This window comes from Myotis davidii, unplaced genomic scaffold (assembly GCF_000327345.1).
Source record: "Myotis davidii unplaced genomic scaffold, ASM32734v1 scaffold214, whole genome shotgun sequence".
In the NCBI taxonomy this organism is placed as follows: domain Eukaryota; kingdom Metazoa; phylum Chordata; class Mammalia; order Chiroptera; family Vespertilionidae; genus Myotis; species Myotis davidii.
In genome coordinates, this window is record NW_006285782.1 from 1,132,754 (window position 1) to 1,140,667 (window position 7,914).

The window sequence follows — 7,914 nt, forward strand, 5'->3', positions numbered from 1 at the left end:
AAGCTGGAACAATTTGAGCAGCAAAATAAAAAATTATAATATTTAATTATAATATGTAAATATAATAAATATCCATGAGACCTTACTGATAGCAGGGGTCCTCAAACTACGGCCCGTGGGCCACATGCAAATACAAATATTGTATTTGTTCCTGTTTTGTTTTTCTACTTCAAAATAAGGTATGTGCAGTGTGCATAGGAATTTGTTCATAGTTTTTTTTTAAACTATAGTCTGGCTCTCCAATGGTCTGAGGGACAGTGAACTGGCCCCCTGTTTAAAAAGTTTGAGGACCCGTGGATAAGAGTAATCAATTAAATAAATAAATGGGGGAGATGGGTCAGATTTTCCTTATGGCAGAATCTAAAGTAATAAATATAAAAGGAAAAAGAAAAATACAAAATTACAATGAAATACCACAATAATAACAGTTGCAATAAAGCTTCATCAAGAGATGATAAAATTAGTGTGTGAAAGTTTGAGAAGATACAAAGTTTGCACCATTTCAAAATATCTCCTCTGAGGGAGAAGGGGGAGCTTTTGTTTGATGAGTATAAAGTTTCAGTTTTGCAAAATGAAAAGACTTCCAGAGATTGGTGGTGGTGATGGTTGCACAATAATATGAATGTACCTAATGTCACTGAACTATCCACTTAAAAATAGTTAAGATGATAAATTTTATCATGTTATGCATGTTATGCATATTTTACAATAAAATTTAAAAAATATATATTTCCCAAGATATTTATTAATTACAATGGGATAAACAGCAATTTTATTGTAGAGAAACTTGGCAGAGACCACCTTAACCAACTGGTAAAGGTTAACATCACCAATAATAATACCTACCAATATCATGAACACTGTGATATGATTCAGTGTGAATATAATATTTCCTGGTATTCTTATCTATCATATATAACGTCACTTCAATATGAAAAACATCAGGCCAAGTCATATTGAGAGGCGTTTGACAAAATAAACTTTTCAAAAAATAATTAAGGTTGTGAAAGACAAGGACAGACTGAGGAACTATTATAGACTCAGGGAACTAAGGACAACTAACAACTAAAGGTAACGTGACATCTTGGAAAAGATCCTGGAATAGGTGGGAAGAGATCAACCGAAGAACTTGTATGCATATATGCATAACCCATGGACACAGACAATAGTGGGGTGAAAGGAAACGGAAGAGCAGAAAGGCAAGTCCAAGATGAAGTATTTAGCTTGAATAGCATTAAAATCCTTGTTTCATACCCTGATAAGTTTGGACATCTGACAAGAAGTTATTTAGAAAAGCAGCAACAAGAAAATTACTAAGCATTTGTCACTATAAAAGGAGCTTATTTTATATATAACGTATTCTATATACAATCATTTTTTCCTTAAAATGTCATATCACCAATATGGCAATCAAGATCAGCCACATAATTTGTAAGGCTCTGTACAAAATGAAAACGCAGGTACAAAAATTATGATGTTCATGCCGAATCTCAGAGGGAAGGTGGGGGTGGGTGAATGGGTGGGAAGAGATCAACCAAAGAGCATATATGCATAACCCATGGACACAGACAATAGTGGGGTGAAAGCCTGGGACACGGGGCAGCTCCAAGGGGTCAATGGAGCAGGGGACGAAAGGAGACATATATAGTGCTTTCAACAATAAAGATTTAAAAAATAAAAAAGGAGGAAGAAATCAACAGGATTATTACTTATTTTTTTAAAAGAAAAAGGATGTTAGTGGAAAATGAGTGGCAAATTTGAATAAGGTCTTCAGTTTAGCTAGAAGTATTATAGCAATGTTAATTGCCTGTTTCTGACTATTGCAGTATGGTTATGGACGATGTTAACAATAGGGGAAGCTGGGTGAAGGGTATATTCTGGCAAGTTTTCTAACGTCTGAATTTAGTTCCACATAAAAAAGTTTTGAAAAGTTTTTCACCAATCCAAAATTGTAAAATTGGTAACTAAGATTGTATAGAAACAGAGACCAGAATATCAGCTATATTGCTGTTAAAGTTTTTGAATAATAGGACTCAAGTATGAGGCAACAATAAGCTGCTTAATACTGTCCCAGATCTAGAAAGATCACCCACCCAGACAGGTCTAATCTGTAAGGCCAGGGGCTTAACTGCTAAGATCACTCATGCACTTTCTCATTGCAGAGAGGCTAGGCCTCATACATTCAAAGCTTTCTCCCAAACTCATTACTTGGATAAACTGTTCCTTTTCCTCTGGGGATAAGCGAGAAGGCCAGAAAGAGGCCAGTTATGCCACACCAATACATTTCCTTCCGTGTAGAAGGAAATATCAAGCACTAGGAGTAAGTGATTCCTGCAAATTACCCATCTGTAAGTTTCTGGGCCAGTGTTTTTTGTTTGTTTGCTTGGTATGGGAAGATTTTATACTATGGATTCCATTTGTTTGTTGATTGTAGAACTATCCAGATCTTCTATTCCTTCTTAAGTCAATTTTAGTAAGTTATGTAGCTTTTATTAACTTTTTCATGTCACCAATATTTTAAAACATACTGTCATAGAAGACAACGTCCCCTGCCCTCTCTCCAGAAGCGAAAGTGGCCTTCTGGGCTCTGGGGCACTTTCTTCTCTCTTGCCACATCCTACAAAGGCTATTCAAGTCCCCACCTGGGTGACAAGCTGTGGCTTAACCTCACAGGCAAGGAGAAAGCCTCTACTGAGAGAAAGGATTGCAGAAGTGAGCCCCCAACATCTGGAGGCTCTCCTCAAAGGCTCCTGACGCATATTCCGATGAACATTTAGCGGTAGGGAATGAAGACCACCACTTCAGCTTCCACTTCGTAAGGGGGAAGAGAAAGAGGAAATGGGACAGAAGGAGAAGGAGATGCAATAGCAGCAGCAGTCTAAATGAAAGCACCAGTCAAAAGGAAGGTTCAAGAAAAGAAGAAGTTAACAAAAAGCCCAAATGACAGTGACATGGATTGAAGGAATAAGAGGAAAAAAGTCTAAGAAGAGTTGGAGAGGAGACGGTGACTCAATCTCTAAAGATTTCCAATTATAGTCTCTGGAGAATTCCTGAAAGGATCAATCAGAGATTGAAAGCCCTTCAGAACCATGCTCTGTTACCTGACCAGGGTGCAGCTGTGGCTAAATATGCAAACACTGGGAAACTGATCTCACAAAGATAAATTTTAAAAAATACACAATTTAAATGGTCAGGTTATAAAATGGGTTCTGTGGCTGAAGGGAGGCCATGTGATTGTGAGAAGCAAACCAGATGCATAGGGCTGAAGCAAAGATAGCCCTGTATCCTTTAAACAAGAAGATAAACTAAAGAGAAGGAACACTGATTAAAGAGAAGGATGACAAGGATTTTCTGATTGTTCAATAGATAGTTTACTTTAACAACAACAAAAAACGGGACACACACACAATCTGAAAAAGCCTTCTAGTACTTTGGTGACTTTTATATAATTCTGTCAGTTATTCCAGAAAACGTTACTAATTGACATAACTTTAGCAGTCCCCTTGGATAATTTTAGATGGACTGAAGTAAATTTATGTTTCAAAACTGAAATCATCAGTGAAAGGGGAGGTCACATAAAGTATCAATAAGATAAGAAATTTAAATCTCATGCCATGGGCTGGTGCTATTAGTCCTACATATGCCCCCACTCCTACCCTTCAATGAACTTGTGGAAAATTATCACTCCTTTATTGAATGTGTTATAAACAGAAGTGACAAAAACATATAGGAGATCTTGCTAAACAAAAATGAAGTTTTTGCTGAACAAAGTTAAGCTAAAACTTAAAAACTGATTTATATAATTCAGAAATTAATATAATTTGATTCTAGTCCCTATCCCACCACAACTCATCTCAAAATAAACAAGAGGAAAAAGTCAACTAACCCAAAGACTTGTTTCCATGAAAAGTTCTGAAGTAAATATGGCAGAATGTTAAGATGTGATAAAGCTGGGAGTGGATACACAGTGTTTATATATCATTCATTCTTCATTCTTCCCAGTATGTATGGAATATTATACAATTTTAAAATCCTAAAAAAACAAATGAAAAAATTATTAAGGATTAGTTAAGTGAAAAAGGATAAGAAATATAATGCAGATAGAAATAACAGCATGGGCAAAGGCACAGAGAAATACCATTGGAAGTATAGGTAAGATGCTTGATGAAGGTGCTTAGCAAGGATATAAGAGAAATGGGAAAGTGATCAGTCAAGTCCTAGTGAAAGGAAGTCAGAAGACACAGCAACAGAGGTTTCTGGTGGACAGCAGGAACAATTAAACACTCATTACTCATTCCAGAGACAAGAAAGGGAACCATCATAAGCTGAGCATGATAATGTAGCAGGCACTTTAAATACACTGTCCCATTTAATCTTCCCAACAGTACCACGCTAGGTATCATTATTTCTATTTTACATATGAGGACCCTAAAGATCAGAGAGGTTAACTACCTTGACCAAGATCACACAACTATTAATGAGGATTCTGTCCACATGTATGTTTCTAAAGCCAGTATTCTCTTTTTTAAAAATCAGGTCTTTTTTAAAGTTATAAATTCTATACCATAAAGTGCACCCATTTTAGCATACAAGTTAATGAGTGTGAGTTTAGTATAATTGTGCACCCATTACCGCAATCCAATGTTCAATTGACTGAAATTCTATTCATTCTGACCATTGCTCAGACTTTCTCTCTTCCATTATGTATCTAAACTTCTCACATCCCTGCCAACTTCTCACCTTCAACCCCTCCCTCTGCATAATTAAGTACTCCCCTCCCACCAAAACACCGTGTGAGTCTTAATTAATTGCACCTGCACTTATACTTGTTGGACTGTAATTAATAATTCATGAGTTGGTCTCTCTCCTACTAGGCCATGCTCCTTGGCGATAAGGGCAATGTTTCATTTATCTTTATCTCTTGCTCTTGACACAGTTCATGGTAGGTACTAAAAGTATTGTTAATTCACTTAATTCAAAATTCCCAACACAAGTTCTTAAGCGTCAGGAGACATGCAATGAATAATTTGTTACTTTTTGGTTTAATTTGCTGGTTGAGACCAGATCTCAGGCGTTTCTCAAGGTTTTAATTGTTTTCTCATTTTCCCTTTTCCTTTTTGGCTCTTCTCTATCTCCTGGACCCTCAACACACACACTTTTTTGAGAAGTTAGAGATGCAACAAAGCATAAGGAAATATATAAGTTTAGGCAAAGAGAAGTACATATAACATAATAAATTTTACTAAATTTACCCTTTGGGGGAGCTAAAAAATGTAACATTTTCCATAATATGTCGCTAACGTTGGTCTGTTTTTAGTATTTTGTCTAATATAGTTGTTTTTGGAGCTGAGGACACAGGTTCTTTCCTATTGGTCTTAAAAATAATTTCTAACAGAAGGGGAGTTTTGGCAAGCTAGAGATGCCTGGCCTTTATATCCTTGCTTATGTGCCAAAGGTGAAGAAATGTAGGTCATTTGGCACTGCGGTTCTGTGCTCCAGCTGTCACTGAGAGACCAGGGATTGCAGCAACCTGAGTTTCAGAGCCTTTGCCATTACCCACCTTATAAATCCTAAGTAGTGGACAGAATACATATGGGCTAACCTTACTTGCTAATTTTTACAACTTGTGGTTGCCAAAAGGTGTTTTACCTATTTCTCTTATCTGACACCTCACAGAGAGATGATGTCAGAGACTAGTTAGTATCCCTTCTTCCTCCCTCAACTGGCATAAAAAGACCAACGTTTAGTTGTTGGTAATGATTGATGGTTTTTGTCATTATTCTTTACTTGAAAACTCACTAATAAATGAGGCCAGTGAAGCTATTTTCTTAATTTATTTAATTAAGATTCTGTGAGGAGTCAACTGAGAAACATAAAAAGCTTTGCCTCACTGATGTTGGAGTCACAGATCTATAGGTAAAGTAGCTTCTCTCTGGACATAGCACAGCACTTACAAGTAGTTATAGAAATGACAGCTCTCAAAGCCACGTTCTGGGATCTCAGGTAGCCTAGAAAATGTTTGCCATACAAGGAAAAGATGTTTTATAGAACAAGCCTTCGTTTAGAAGCTTAAGATGATTTTATTTATAAATAGAATGTCTTTTGTCTACTGTTGTGATTTTTTATACCATTTTAGATTTCTTTAAATTGTTTCCCCTTTGTGTATTTTTTTACATCCCTTAGGCTTCATGTTATCTCAGCTCACTAGCATCTGTGGCCTGGCACTTGTTTTGACTACGTAATCACATGTCTTTCCCCACATAGTGCAGCCTCTGAAACCTTATCTGCTAGGACCAGCCTTCCCTGCCCTTAGGAGGGCCTCCCAGTTATTTGCTATACCTATTTTTCTTCAGGAGAAAACAAGAGAAAATCAACAAGGTTGATTTTGTCCCAAACCTAAAAAATATATATTTTTAAAGTTAAAATGTATTGAGCTCTTTCTATGTGTCAACTTGTTTAAATAATGTAACTTCATAAGGTAGGTATCATTACTGTGCTCATGATACAACAGAAGAAATGAGGCAAGGATGTTAAGCAAGTTGCCACGATCATATGATCAGTACAGAACAGACTCAGAAGTGGACTGGCTCCAAAGCCCATACTCTTGCCCATTATTGTACTTCTTTTGAACCTCTGAATCACATTTCCCTGTTGGATAATTAGTCCCCAGTAGTACCCTTGCATTAGAAACTCAGCCTGAGAGTTAGGAAACTTGGATTCTTGTTCTGTGTTTTAACTTGGGAGGAAAGAGCATTGTAGGTAGGGAAAATGCATGTACAAAGGTCTAATGGTCAAAGGGAGGACGAAGAAAGCCAATAATAGGAGCAAAGGGAAACGACTGCAGTATTTTAAGCCACGGGAAGTGGGGGGTTAGCTGTAATCTGATCACAAATATATTCTTTCTTTAAAAAGTAAATTACATTACATTTGGATTCTTTTATTTTTTAAATAAATTTATCTTAGAGAGAGGAAGAAAGGGAGGGAGGAAAACATTGATGTGAAAGAGATACATCGATTGGCTGCCTCCCATATGCACCCCGAACCAGCAACTTGCGTATGTGCCCTGACTGGGAATCGAATCCATCACCTTTTGGTGTACAGGACAACACTCCAAGGAACTGAGCCACCCCAGCCAGGATGACCACAAAGATATTCTACCAGTATCACCCTGGCTGCTTAAAAGAGAGCAAAAGTAGATTTAGGAAGATTTGTTAGGAGTCTATTGAGAAAATGCAGGCAAGAGGTGATGGTGGCTTGGGCTAGGCGCAGCGGTTCTCAACCTGTGGGTCGCGACCCCTTTGGTGGTCGAATGACCCTTTCACAGGAGTCGCCTAAGACCATCCTGCATATCAGATATTTACATGACGATTCATAACAGTAGCAACATTACAGTTATGAAGTAGCAACGAAAATAATTTTATGGTTGGGTCACAACATGAGGAACTGTAATTAAAGGGTCGGAAGGTTGAGAACCACTGGGCTATGCAAAGGAGGGTATATAGAACATTCCATGAGCCCAGGTCCTCAGGCCAGAGCAGCAGGACACAGGGACACTGAAAGGCCACACAGGTGTACAAGAGTGGAGTGGGGTGAGGGGATGGGAAAATATTTTTTAAAACATGTACCATGGATTAAAACTGCTTTTGATTAGATTATGTAAAAAGCCTTTAACCAAACATTCCAGAAGCTACATTTCCAGTAAGTGTTACTGCCTTCAAAGTGTCATGGTGAGAGGTTCATATACCCATTTCAGTGATGCTTCATGTCTCTAAACAATTTTGGAAAGCCTCTTCTAGAATTTCCTTCTAGATATAAGGAAATGAGCTAAACTAGAAAAATAGGCTTACTGATTTATATATATATATCATCATCAGTTTAGCTCATAAACTTGTTTTGACTACGTAATCACATGTC